Here is a 15,531-nt window from a genome sequence, read left to right as displayed (position 1 = left end):
GAAAAAACTACGTTGAAGTATTTGGACAGATTGAAGTCCTGTCAGCATAAGTTAAAAATTTGCTACTTTGTTGTAAATAGTCATTATAATATAACCTAAAACTCATCTAGTTTTGACAGCTACTATCCTGGCTATCATCATAGTTGACCAGAACTGGAAAAGTTATTCTCAGTAACTGGAAGTTTCATTATCAGTAAAATGAGCTCAGGTCTGTAAGCAGGTTTATGCACTCAGTGGAAGCTGTAGTAGGACACTGAAAGAACGATACTGAAAGGGTGAGAGCTGAATGGGCAGGGTCAGAGTCAGTCCCACATTGCAATTGAAACAGTGTGGGCACAGGGCAGATGGAACAAGCAGAAGCGATATATGCAGGCACAAAGTAGTGACAAGGCCTCTACACATGTTACCAGGCCGTGGGGCTCAGCATCTGAGTAGAAAACATGGAAATGGAAGAGCCTTAATGAGACTGTGATGACCGGTTGTTTACTCAACTACAGCATAAAACTCATTAGTATCAGCTGACTGCCCCTGTGGTGTGCTGTGAGGGACCTCACCTAATTGCCTGAGTTCCTGGAGATGAAAGATCTGTTCCTGTGAATAAGCAATGATCTAATTAGTGCATTTCTGTGCAGCATTTCTGGTTCTATATCTTTTTTTCTTATTTTGGGACCATGTTATGTGGTATCCAAAGGCAACAGCATTGAACTCTTTGGACATTTAACATACTGTGCTGGCCTCTAAAGAAATGTTTTTCAGAGCTGAACTGCCATGGGAAATTTTAATGAGTTAAGGTACAGATTTAATATTCTGCTTTGCCACAAAGGTGTTCAGGAAGCTGCAAATGAAATAGATTTATTACATAACATTTCTTTGAAAACAGTTGGACTGGTGGACTATTCAGGGAGAATCCTACAAAGGATGTGAAAGAAGCAGAAAACTAAATAAAAATGTATCTGCAGTTTCCTTGGCTCCTACAGAATAGAAAAATAGAGGAATTTATGAGCTTAAGAAGGTCAGTGGAGGCCCTCTGGAAGACCACCTACAATGAGATCCTATTTCGAATTCAGCTGAGATTCCTCAAGTTCAAAACATTACACATGACATAAAGGTAACAGGAGAAATGTTCTTCAGGAGAAAGTGTCTGTCTGTCAGGAATGTGTTTTTTTATACATATGTGTGTGTATACACATAAATAAATGTGTACACCAAGCTTATTTGGTAAGCTTTCTTTGTAACTCCCATCTCAGCTACAGGAATGTTTTATACTTCTAGCTGCACCAGTGAGTCATCTGGCCAGTCTAACTTCAGCTTCCTCATCTGTAGAAGAGGAGAATAATACTCCTCTGGCTTTCTGGAATGTTATGACTTATCAGTGTCTAAAACATTGTCAGTTCCAAGGTGGTGAAATACATGTGAATACAGAGGCTGGTCATAAATCTCATTCCCTGTGCTGTGTCTTTTTTTCCGAGAGATGTATCTACCACAGGTATTTCTTTGATAAGCTTCTTTGAAGTGGTATGCCAAAAAGCCTTTCAGTTTTCAAGAGACTGTTTGTGTGTGCTTTGGAGCATGCCAGAACATATCTGTAAAGCAAAATGTATTTTCCAGGTCATTTCAGATCACAGAGCATCCACAAAACATATAGCTTCAGTACACATAAAGCCTTTACACTACCAGGCTTATGGAGGCCTTTGATTACCTAAGAGCAGGGAGGGCATAATGAATCCTGTCCAGTCTCCATGGAGAAACAGAGGAATTGGCTGGTGAGATCCAATGGATAGAGTATGGGGCTGGATGCAGCTAAAGCCTCTTTCCAGCCCCTATGCTATTTGTCCAGCAGTGTGGTGATGTCTCCATAGCTGATGAGAACTGGTATCTCCATGACTTGAAGTTGTCTAATGACCAAACAAAATTTTATGTATTTTCATGAGGTCTCTGCTTCTGTCCCTAGGACTACCTCACACAGATACAAACCCTCACTCCCCTCCCATGCCTGGGTCAAAATACCTGTTCTTTTACCTCAAGTCTTCTCACTCCCCCAAGCAGAATTACCTTACTAAGCCCTGCTCTTGCTGGATTTGTCACAGGTAGATCTTTGCCAACCAGGCCATCTTTAACAGATTGTCATACCCACCTGGGACCAGGGAGAAGTTTCTTTGTTCTGGTTGAATTCTGGCCTTCATATACCTTTAGTAACTTTCTTTTGACCCTGGTTTAGATGTGTAAGAGATAGTTTATGTTTGTGTATGTGAGCATGATGCTCAGTTACAGATGAGTACTCATCTGCAAAAGAGAACTTGTAGAAACACAGTGAAGGTCTGATCGGATGAGTGGTAGTCTTGAGAAAAGCGGAAGAAAAATATGGAGAGCTTTTATGCACAGCTAAATATACTTCATGTAGTAAACAATAACTCTGCCAACTCATTAAGCTGTGCAACACACTTGTCACAGGAACCACCTCTGAGTAGTGAGGAGAAAGAACAAATGTGTAGAAGTGCCATAGACACTGAAACGTTGCCCAGAGTGAGATTACCTTGACTGGAAAACCTTACAGAGCAGATAAGATTCTCATGCTTAATGGAGAAACAGAATGTAAGCCATGTTCAGACAATGTGGAGGCATGTCATCTTTGTAATTTAGTATGGTATCAAAAGTAGAGAGAAATGGGAAAAGTTTGGTTCACCAATTTCCATGTATTCCCAAGCTATTGGTTCAGTTTGAATATACATAAAAACCTGTACAGATAGCAACTCGTCCTTCTAACCTTGACATTGCATGTACTTCTTTCCATTGAGCACATAAACTGATGTTGACTGATTAGTAGTGACTTGAGTTTACATCTCTCTTAATCATAGGCATAACAACTAAGAGGCATCCACAAATTCAGACTCTCTGGAGAGAGGAGCATTGGGAGAAAAGGGAGGCTACTACATCTTTTGTGGCATGTTTGGCCAGTCACACTGCACAGTTTTATCTCTCCACGTAGTGTTTAAAATACAAAGCTTATGTGATAAAGCTGTCAAATAGCTTACCCTTATTTCTTTATCAAGCAGGTATTTGTAGGGGAATATTTGCAGCGCAGTTTCTGAAGCATTTGAAATACTTACAAAATATTTATGCCTCTGCAATTAGAAGTATCCAGTTCACAAGCATTTTTCAGCTTCTTACAGAGGAAGAACTTGGATCCAAGTGGATTATTCATGGAGTATTCTCAATGCATAAAGCGGTGCCAGAATGAACGATGACTGAAGAAGTTCTGAATGCGCAGTTCTGAATGCACCACTCATTTCTCACAGTGAGTGGTGGATGTTGGTAACCCACAGAGGACTGTAAGCAGCAACTGGAAAGCCTGGCTGAGCGATGAGATTTAAAGAACAAGCTGATGTTCAGTCACTGTGGTATTTACTGCAGCAAACTACATCTTAAAATTACTGGTTATCTTGGAAATGGCTGCGGACTAGTCAGGCTGTAAAACTGTCAGTTTTACTAAGATATGGGCACTGAATTCATGCTTGTTTTCAGTGATGTGAGAAAAATAGAAGACAGTCATCAAAAGTGTCTTCAAAAGGAAATGAGCCGGCTATCATGTTGAAAATGGCTGTTTTGTCTCTTTGAACTCTGGTCTGAGAAACAAGCTTTCATACTGATTTCAGGTTTGAAGGCACAGGTGATTTATGGCTGTCAAGATTACCCTAATTACCTGAGTTGTTCATGTGTCTCAGTGAATGGACTGCCAGTTTACAGGAATTGAAAACTGTGTCTTTGAACCTTTACAATAAAACCAGGGCAATGAGAAAGCAAGTATGACTTACAGGAGCAGAAATTGCTGTTCACTCCCAACTTTTGAATTTTTCCTCACTGAAAATTAATTGAAAATATATTCTGATCTCACTGATGACATTAAAGAACAATTGCCTAAATTCAGTTAGGAAGTTTAATGAATTCGATTTTGACAGTATAACTAATGGGATTTTGATTGTGTACCATTCAGAATAGACACCATCCAAGATGAAAGGAAAAGAAGAGAAGTGATTAAATTATGATGTGTCAGTATGCTCATACTCCATCTCAGAGTGTCCCCAGAGTCTTCTGGCTGAGAAAAAGAAAAAAAAAGAAAAAGAAAAACAAAAAAAAGTTGTTGAACTCGATGTTAGATTTCAATCATCTTTATATCTTGCATATATTACGTTTTTTTTTTCCACTTTTTTTTTTTTTTTTTTCTTTTTTTCTCTCATACACCATTTGGAGGGCTTTGGAGGGCTACATCTTTCACATCTGACTTCAGCTTGGTGGCAGCATCTTTTTCTTTTACAGTAAAGCCTGCTGTCTTGACTACTTTCCTAAGAATCATAGAATCACAGAATGGTGTAGGTTGGAAAGGACCAAGAAGAAAGAAACCTCAATCTGAGTTGAAGAGGTATCTGAACTCATACCTCTCATATTACAGGAGGATGTGAATGTGGTTCAGGAGGCCAGCAGTCATAAAGCCAAAACAAGATTTGGCATGGGGAAATGTAGTTATAATCTAATGGCTAGAGCACTCCTGTGGGAGCAGAGCCCTTATGTACTAGTCCTTCCAGAGCAGCAGTTACTCTGAAAGCAGACTCCTTAGCTCTGTTAGGTGGCTCAGTAGCTGCAGTGGATGATGGATCTACCTTCCACCCACTCCAAAATTTGCAGCTTACTTCTAATGGAACCCTTATTTATGCTCTTATCCTTGGAATCATTGGAAGACACTACTGGTAACGAAGTGCATTTTTCTGCTCATAATGCACCATCATATCATGTCACATCCACCAAACCTCTATGCCAAAGTCTAGCCTGTATCCTCTGAGAGAAGACTGAGGTTTATGCTCTGGTTTGTCAACATGTGAAGGCAGCTCATTTGTCTCGACTTGAGAAAGGCAAAGCAGTGATGAGTGCAGCAACTCTGCTTGGTGTCTAGTTGAACAGCTGTGGTGGAGCTTGTAAATAAGCTGAGTTTTCTGTTTAATGTGGGCTATTCCTTCATGAATAAACAGGAAATAGTGAAGAAAGTGGGCTTTACTCCCCTCACTGGGTCACATAACTAATTATGTAACTTCATTGAAGTAGAATTCTCCTGGCTTGTCACTGATCAGTTCACATCCGAAAGGAAGAGCAAATCACAGTTCATCCAGCTTGGAAGTGCCAATTCTGACAAGCTGTGTCCTCAGCTAAGCTTACCTACCTAAGGACACTGGAAGTCCAGATCCATTCCACTCTCAGGATATGTTGCGAAGACTCCTACTCTTAACAAATTTCAGAAAGGCACAACTGTAATGCAGCTTGATATTTCAGGCAGCTTACTGTTTTTCAGTTGTGTAGAAGATAAGACTATTTTGTCTGTTGCAAGATTTGACCCTTATATGTATTCTTAAATACTGCTTATTGCTCTGCTTGAGCACTATCAGTGCTTTGCAAACGAAGACAACAAATAAAAACATAAAAAGCCCTCTCTTTAATGACTTAATGGAAAATGAAAGGAGTAAGGCTGAAGCAACTGTATGCATGGAGCCTGGATTAACTGACTGCAGGCTCAGGGCTTGCTGTATTGATCTCTCAATGTGAAGAGTCTCCCAACTTTCTGCTTAAGTGGATATCCAATAGACTTTTGGGATATATCTCAAAAAATAAGATGTTTCTTTTCCATCAGCCATAAGCAGTGTGAATCTTTGAACTCCAGTATTTGAGTGAATGGCATCACATTTCAGTTTGGACCTAATTATAAACTTCAAAGACCCTTCAAAGACCCTGAAATCTATGTTAAGACAAAATCCCTATTTGAAGTCAGTTTCTATAGGGAATTGGAGGATATTTATATTCCAAAAATCACACTTAAATTATAAAAGGAGTGGCCTATTTTATGCTTGAACACAGCTCATTAGAGAAATCTCTTAATGAATATTTTTCAATCATCTAACAGAGAAAATCAAAGCACGTAGGGTATCCTATAAGATTTGCATGCATTGCTAGATACTCTTGTAGACATGTGCACTGCAAATTGTGTGCCATTAATAGTTTTGTGCTCATTCATCAGCATATGATTTAATAATAATTTCGGTAGTACATTTCTGTAGTACATATATTAAAACAGAAAAAAAAATGCAGGAAAGTAACCAGTATCTCTGCTCCTCTAAAACAGCATCTCTGAGACAATTAAATAATTCATGCTAGAATGATTTTTACATATAGTAATGAATTTTCAACATCAAAATTTCCTAAATAATCTTATTTCTTTAATTTATTGAGATTCATTATGTAAAGTAAATTGCTACATCTGACTCCTCTCCCTCTATCATCCTGAAATTTACATTTTTTTTTCTTCATAGTGACTCCAGCTTTAACTTAAAAGGATGAAAAGTGATAATAGCCTGATGATTATTTTCTTGAGATATAGGCCCTGTAGGTTTGAAGGCTCACAAAACAAGGGAAATGTGGAACATCCGTGGAAGAGTGCCTGACCAATGAGATATTTTATATAGGGCAGAGCCAGGCATCTCCAATGATACTAGCTATGCATTTTTCTGATTATTTTAGGTGTGGTCAGTATGGGGAAGACCCTGCAGGACACCTATGTGAGATGAGACTTAGGCAAAACATTCTGATATCAGAATAAAGAAAAACTGAAAACATTTTTTAAAGTACTTAGAGATTCAGCTAATCTTGGTTTTAGGGATGAGTACGTGAGCCTCAACTTTCAGAAAAAAGCTGAACTTCTGGACACCTCAAGATGGATGCTCAGAGTCATCGTCCAAATTTAGAGATCTAGGAAGTGAGACAAAAACTCTCTATGCCACAGGGGCATGTTCTTGTTTAGTAAGCTGGCTTGTCCTCAGCGGTAGTGGAGCATGGGATCTCATTCTTTGTATAGATCATGACTTCCTTTACAGGAAGCAAGATTTCATGAAGATACGGCAAGAGAACAAAATGCATATCGGTGCATATACACACACACAGTGAATCATTACTGTTTGTCCAGTTTCCCCTTAGCTCTTGAAAGAATAGAAAGCTGCATCAGGCACGCATATTGGCAGCTGTCAATGTATGACAGAACATGAGCAGTATCAGCAAGGATGAGAGAGGTGGGGAAGAATTATATTTTCCAGACTTCACTCCTCTATATTAAATCAGAGAAATAGTCACAAAGGCAAGAAATGCCTCTGAATGTGAATGGAAATGCAGAGCAAGACTATTTCTTTTCTCTCTCTGAAATCATTACTAAAAATCTATTAAAGATGGCATAAAAATCTACTTTCTAGGGAAATGTAACATTCACAGAATTAGTTTGGCTTATTTTCTGCTGTTTGTCTCCCCAGCAAATAAACACAGACAGTCTTTCTCTGAATGACCTCTGGTGGAGCATAGTGGGCAACTTGTAGCAGCATCCCACCCAGTGGCAAAACTCTCCTTCTCTCTTGATGGATCTTTCCTCTTCGAAAGATCGGAATTCCTACATTAACTTACCCAAATCTTTCTACTCACATTCAAACTTGTTCTGAAGTCCCTGCAGACTCCTAGCTCTTTGTGTGTATCCTTTCTCACTCCCTCCTCTTCCACTGTTTGTGCCACTTCTAAGTGCCACGTTATCCCAATCTTGTCTTCCCACTTTCTCCAAAACCACCTAAAGTTGAACTTCTGCCTAATGGCCACCCACATGCATCATCTCTTTCCCTCCTTAGGGTACATTTTTTTAAAATGTCTACCTGGACTAGCCTGTTGCAAGAATTATGCTCACTACACGTTTTTTAATCATAAAATGACATCTAAACCACTTTGAGCTGGGTACACCATCTGCTTACTCAGTATATCCAGTGTCCGATCTGCTGTAGCAAATTTAGGACCCGCCTGGGGTGGGTCATTACTCAGCTACTGAAGCTGTAAGGGCAGGGAGATCACAAAGGATAAATCCACACCAGGCAATGTAACAGCATGTAGCATATCCAAACCGGCTGCAAATGAACTGGCTTGAAAACTGCAAGGGTTATAGCCATGTCAGAATGATGTATCATCCAAACTTGCCCCAGTGGAAAGCTATTAATTTATTCTTCTGAGAGCCAGGCTAATATCTCTGCAAGACAGTGTACTGTGCTATTTAAATATATTCATATTTCAGCCCTAGAGTGAGGTTCTCTACACAGCACTGCATAAATTGTGTGTGTCTACAGAGCAGTCTGCTTTCCAGATCCAGCTTCAGGAAATCTAAGTTTTGCTATTCAGAAGGTGGGAGACTGGGGCCAGGCCATCCCCTGTACAGGAATGGGAGATTTGGATAAAGAGGTGGCACTAGAATTTCTCCCACATTGCATGCTTCACCCACCCTTACACCTCCCTCAGCAACAGTGCCAGCAGCAGCAAGTCTAGACTGCCCTACACACTGCAGACAAAATCTTGCTCGTTTTGCAAACCCAGTGGTTTGCTGCTCCAGACAACTGCCTGTGCTTTGAGGTGGCTTTGCTCCTCTCTCAAAGATCTGTTGTATCCTACGTTTTTACTGGGTCCCCAGGGATGATCACTGACTCAAAGGGAGGGAAGAGCTGCCCTGGCATGCCACATGTGTGTGCTTTACATTCCCAAGGAAGGCAGCAGCTCAGCTAGTATATTCTCCCTGCAGGAGATGATGCCGTAGTCCTCTGCTCTAGGCTCTGGACAGTTTTAAGTAGCATGGCATAAAACAGAGACTGTAAGCTCCATAGGGAAGGGACAATTTCTGACTTTTTTTTTTCTTTCTTTTTTTTTTTTTTTTTTTTTTTTTTTTCTGTTTTGTACAGTGTTAATAATAGCAAAAGCTTCTGTAAATAAAAATGATAAACAGCAATCTCCCAGAGTTTCAATGTGGCTGCCATATTCTGTGCTTTAATGTGATTTGACATGGTAATTTGTTGTGAGTTGTCTTATTTTCTGCAGAATGAAACAGATCTTGCAATAAAATAGAATAACATATGCCTAATGTTACTTTCACTCTGTCTGCAAGAAGAAAATTGAGTTTGCCATTAAAAAGTCATCTTCAAGGGAGCTATCAAAATGTGCACAATTTAAAATAACCATGAGATTGTGTTCATTTTCTTTCGTCTCCTCACACTATTTACTAATCCCATTTCTTGTGGCACATCTGAAAAGCAGGTTGTACGTCACATGGACAGAGATTTTTCATCTTTTTGCATAGTCGGCAATATTTCCATCTCACAAAACTAAAACCAAGCTCCCAGCCTGGCAGGCTCTTGCCACTTCTGCTTTTACACAGCAATAAAAGAGAACTGAAAAAAGTCCTCCACTTGGGAACCCATAGGCAGCCTAAGTGCCTATGCACTAAGCAGGAAAGGCTCAGTGCCCTCCCTACCTCTCCCTTGTCTTTCTGTTTCTTCTGTGTCAGCCAAATTGTGGGCACTACAGTGAGTTTGAATACCCTGGCTTCAAAACTGAGCCAGCAGCATGACCTGTGTTGGTGAGGGAAAGAAGGGAAAATCAGCTTTCCGGGCTTTTCAGTATTTATTTATTTATTTATTTATTTATTTATTTTCTGGAAATCATGAAAAATGTCAGGAAGGGAGGTTGGCGTTCTCTTGCAAACTGGATTTTTTACAAATCTTTGTATATATTTTAATCCTTCTGTACAAGTCAGGATTGCCTTTGCATTTGCTTGCTGAATCTAACAGGCTGTGCTCTGAAGAAAAGAGAACTTAATCTTTTGCTGTCATTCTTGTAGGCACTACACAAATATGTATATTTAATAATTAATACTTCTTTTCTATTATTATTATATTGTTGTCCTTACCTGTCTATATACATATGCCTATGCAAATAAATGCATACAAAAATACATATATGCATATATACATAAATACACACACATATACACATACATATACATATAGAGCTGCCTAATACAAAAGATACATATACATATATGCATGTAGACACATGCACAAGTGTATAGAGCTGCTTCAGCATGTTAAAATTCAACAAAAAATTTGTATTGATAGAGATAGTCAAGTCTATTCAGATTATGTGGCCTAAAATCAGGTAAACTGGAGATCATTTCCTCTTTCAATGCAAATATATCATATTTTGTTTCAAGCCCTAGATGAAACTCCAAATTTCTGGTTTGTGATTAACTTTGAAATTTTACTTCTTCTCAGTTTGGAGTCCAAAAAAAGGTTTGTTTGTTTGTTTTTTTTTCTTCAGTTTACAGGTGGCCTTCCTTTCACACACCCCATATACTGAAAACTTTTGAGGAGAGGAGAAGAGAGGAATCCTAAATATTGGAATCTTAATTTTAACATATGTAGTTTAAAGATTATGCTTTGTTATTCCTACATGAGTTCATGACACAGGCAGGAGTACAAGATAGGGTGTGCACAAGATTCGTGATTGATTCATATCAATAGCAATAATATTTCAGTATTCCGTACTTTGAAAGACATTAGCCATAGTGCCTAATTATGGCGGATTAATGACAAAACCTTGCAGTGTCTCCTGTTATTAAAGAGTTTAATGCTTTTGGCACTTCATTTTGTTTTCTGTTGAATGCATCGTTTCATCAGAGCATAAATTGGGAACGCTCATGTGGAAAATAATAAGGGCTCTGATTCACAGTCTCTGATGGATTTAACTACAATGGCAGAAGAGGTTACTGCTTCCAGCTGTCTACCCTTTTCCTGCGGGGAAAGTTGCACAGCCCATTGCAGAGTCCATGCAGCATGTAGTGTGCCAGCTCCTCGTTCTCCCCAGGCACACCAGTGTAAGCTGCTGTCATCTGGGGTGAAGCCCAGCACACAGAGAAGTACAAAATTTAAGAGAGGTTGTGACCCAAAGATCTCAGGTAGGATTTTCAAACAGTACTAACTCACAGCTACCCTTAAAGTTTCTTAATATTTTCTGGGCTTCTGTACTGAAGGCTTACAATTGCTGCTACTTCAGCCTCTAGGTTCACCTGAGATCATGGTATTCTTCACACTGTATCACCAAAGAGAGACAGAAATGTTAAATAATTTAACTAATGTTGTATGGCTAGGCAGCCAGTGCACTGGGGACACAGGGACCTTTTCCAATGTGCTGAGTCCAGATGGTGACTCCAAGACGAGATGGCTCCCAGTTGTCAGTACGGGATAATGGACAACTGAGGAAGAGGAGTGATAGAGAAGAATGTTTCCATGTAACAAATCAAACAAACAAAATCATTAGAGGTTTGGTTTTTGTCTCTTGAGAAGGAAATAAGCTTCAGAGCAATAAGATTAGCCCCAGTTCTGGAAAGGCCTGCCTTTCCATGCATCCGAAAAACACACATTCAAGGCCACATGGGGCCTACCATGGTTTCTTTTACAGCTCAATAAAAGGTCAGAAATATTAAAAGCCTGTTATACAAAATGAGCTGCTGACAAAGGCTGTGCATTCTGTTAAACCCAAATGTCCACACTAACCATCCTAACTTGAAGAAAAGCTAAATCTGTTAGACAGGATGCAGTAACATTTGCATGCTTACAGGGATAAAAATCCTTTCTCCCCTTCAGAACAGATAAAAGGAGGCTGCTTCTATCTGCCAGAATAAAGCTGTTGGGCTGATTTCAGAAGACACAAATGTTAGCTTTTGCCCTGCTTTTCACCCAGCACTATTCTAAACCATTTTGGTTGCAGGGTTTTGTTGGTGTTTAGTGTCATGTGGCACAACTTCCCAAGGGATCAGCATGTTGGGAGACCCAAAACGACCATTTGTCCACTCCATTACAATTTCAGAAGTATTTGCTGGGGCATTTGGTTTTGTGGAAACCACATTAAAAGGAAAGTGGCTGTGCACAATGAAACATCTCTGAGACCACATGTAAGTTTTCACCATACAAAGCCAGTCTGTGGGTATTCATATAAAGCAGCAGTCCTATGACTTGCTCTGACTGTTTCTGAGCCAGGCAAATAGATTGTGCCCCTTCCTTTTCACTCAGCCGGTATAACTACGCATATAATCACTCCCTGACCCAGTTCAGTCAAAATGATCCAGGTTAGCTCACACACTTTAAATAGAGATTTTTTTTTCCCCTAACCTGTTTAATTTTGATTGAACTGGGTTAGAAAACAATTATGTGCACATATCAGAGGGGGAGCATGGGGAACAAGGGGGATAACCTTCAGAGAAGACAGTGAGAAGTAGCAGTGGCTGGGAACCTTTTTGATACAGATCAGCTGAAGCCAGATATGTGACAGCAACTGAATACTGGCACAAGAGGGAATTCCTACGGGACTGGGTCTTCGGCTGATGTGAAACATCCTAGTTCCTTTGAAGTTGAGAGTGATACGTTCATTTACAGTAGTGGAGATACTGTCTCCTGTGAATTTCTGCAGGGCTGCAAAGCGTTTTACAACCATTCAGACTGGCTGTCAGTAGTGAATTGCTTCAAATGTTGGAATATCTGCAAACAGAAAAGATTCATCTCAGAAAGGGATCCTACCAGTGGGTCTCTGTGGGCTCACATTTTTCACTCATCAACAAATTCTACTGACAAGGTTTCTTCACTGAATGCAGAGATAAGCTCAGCTTTCTATGCTGCACTATTCTTCATTAACTAAGAAAGAAAGAAAGAAAAAAAAAAAAGACCAAACAAAACACAGGAATGCTTCTGAAATATATGGAGTTCAGTCCTTTATTCTCGCTTCTTCCTTATCTTTGTTTCCACAAAGTCCCCACTATAAGTCAATTAAAATTGACTTGTTAATGGCCATAGAGGTTGACTGCATATCTGTTGGACATGTGCTGGCCAAACAAATAGAAAATTTGAAGAAATAACATGTGACAGCTCACGTTTTTACATGACTGAGTTAGCTAGCACAAGTTGGCAATTTTTGCCTTTCCTGCCTATGGAAAAAAGGGTATCTAACATCTGGATGTTTGTCCACTAAAGCAAAGAGGCTCACTTTGCTGAATGCTCTAGGCTTTGCCACCTTTGAATGGCAAATTATAAGAAACAGAGTTTTAAAGAACTGTGCAACTCTTATTTGTGTAGTCAATCACTGTGCAAGAAAAATGAGTAGAAGTAAGGCAACCATTCTGCCCCACAGCATTTACAGTCTAATTTATGTTGTTTGATAGATTTAACAATCCAGGATATAAATCATCAAGGAATTGATCATGTGTGGGTGGAGAAGGACAGACTGAGGTTAAAGAACAGGATAAAGCTTTCTCAAATCCCCAAGCGTTCACCTGGTTGCAGTCATCTGAGTTGCTCAATTATGCTAATATCCTTGGTGTATGTGGCTTTTGGCAAGCCTGGGAAGAGTCCTGTGATGTGATTTTTGCTGGAGTGTGGAAGGCTTACATGAAAGGAATAAGAGAAACAGAGGAGAAAACAAGAATTTTTTGGCAACCCTAGTGAAGAAGAAGTGTAGAGGGGAGGGAGGGTCAGCATGAACTGCACAAATGTGATAAGAGATAAAAAGCATAGAAAACATTAGTAAATTTGGTTAATAATTCGTGAGAGATGAAGAAGAATTGTGTTGCTGTACAGAAGTGTTATGGAGAATGCAGGACTCCTACCAAGAGTTTGTGCAATGAAGCTAATGAGGACAAGAGATAAGAGATGGTGGTGGTGTTAAGAGGACGAGTTGAATTCCCTTGTGTTTTGGCATGGCACACTGGGGACACAATAGTCAAAGCTACATTTCATAGGGGCATGAACAGAGATGTTTCTCTGTGGGGTAGATACAGAAGAATAATCTTCAAAGACTGAGCTTTTGAGAGAGATTCCACATGATGGAAGGGACAGGGATAAAAGACATGGGGCTGGGACAGTGGAGACTCATGGTCAAATCATCAGAGTTGGAGGTGGTATCCACGCCCACTTTATGTTTTCAGGTTAAGAAACTATCAGGTCCAGCCCATCCTTCTCCCTATCATTAACTAATCTCGATGGTAGGAGTTTTTATTTTGTCAACAAATCCCATTCACTCATAGGGTAGGGGTGCTAATGGATCTCAGAATTACCCTGTGTATGTTCATCACACTACAAGGAAACATTGCTGAAAGGAGTACGGAGGTGTCTGCATCATGGTACATTAAGGAATAATATGATCCCAAGTTTCTTTCCCTGGCTTTTCCCAAAGGTCACCACAACCTCATGTTTGCAGTGCTGACACAAGAATTTAGACTTGTGTGGCCTCAGGCTCCTCCTCTAAATGCAGTCTAGATATAATTAAGTGTGCTTCGCTTATAATTATGTCTCTGATACTGACTTTCTTTTATTGATTGCCTTTGGTGAGTCACTTAACTTCTCTACCCTTTTTGTCTTTCTGTCTTTCATGTTTAGAAACAGATATGGTAATATTTACTCGCTTGGCTTTGAGGCATCTTTCAGAGATGAAAAAGTGGCTGCTCAGGAAACTCTTTGAGGATGAAAATATTATGTACATGCTAACTAATAGTTCCCTGGGTGTGAAGTAACAGCCCAGTTTCACTGCTGACTATTCATATTAATTTCTACAGTGTTATAAAATGGACTGCTCACACACTATATACAAGCTTGTATATGAAATGAATAATGTAATGTTAGTCATTAATGCTCATGTAACTGTACACTGCTAAACTGTTTCCTCATTGTAGGTTCTTATCTGAGCTCCTAAGATCTCCTGTAAAAAAAGAAAATGGAACACATAAAACTTCCTAGGAGAAAATATGTTAGGTGGGAGCTGACTTACAGGTCAGCTTACAAGTAGATATAACGGTAAAGTCAGAGATGAGGAAGATTCCTCTCATAACTTTGCCAGAGTTAAAGTTAGTTTAAGTGCTGTATTTAAATTAATTTACTTATAATATTTCTTAGAGAAACACATAATTTTTATTGTCTTCTGCCTAATTACAAGGTAGAAACAAGAATATTTCTCTTCTTTAAAATCTCTATACACTGAGGAAAGCCCAATTACTTCTTCTAAGCCAATATGTTGTTTAAGTGGTGGCTGTGAGCAGATACCTTAGGGAAAATGAGGAACAAAGTAGGCATTTGCAGTACACTTCCCTAACACCCTCAACCTCAATCTCAGTAGATTTTGTTGCCTGTAATTGACCTGTCTTCAAGGGTTTGTCTCTCTCCTTAGAGCCTGCTCACCACACAGTAAAGGACATCTTTCCCTTTCACTGAATTAGCATTGTCCCGGTGACAATCCAGCCACAGCTGCACTGCATTACACAAGCAAATAGTTTTAAAAAGATGAAAAGAAAAAAAAAAAAAAAAAAAAAAAAAAAAAAGAGGAATTCACCAATAAATCAATTTCTCTGCACATTTTTCCATATATATATATTTTTTCTGTTAAAGCAAAGGGGCTACACAGAGTGGGAGCATGCAACAGTTAGTCCTACAGCTATGTGTGAAAAATCTTATAAAATCATTTCTTTCCTTCCTGCCTGCCTGCTTTCCTTCTTTTTAAGATAAATGTATGTTTTAGACCATTGTTTTATTCATCTTGACACTCATTTCCAATCCCATATTTTGCGACTTTCTAACTTAATATAAAAATGGAATTTGACAAATAATG

This window comes from Aythya marila, assembly GCF_965140915.1.
Source record: "Aythya marila genome assembly, chromosome: 1".
NCBI classification, from domain to species: Eukaryota; Metazoa; Chordata; class Aves; order Anseriformes; family Anatidae; genus Aythya; species Aythya marila.
Note: the sequence above shows the minus strand (reverse complement) of the source record.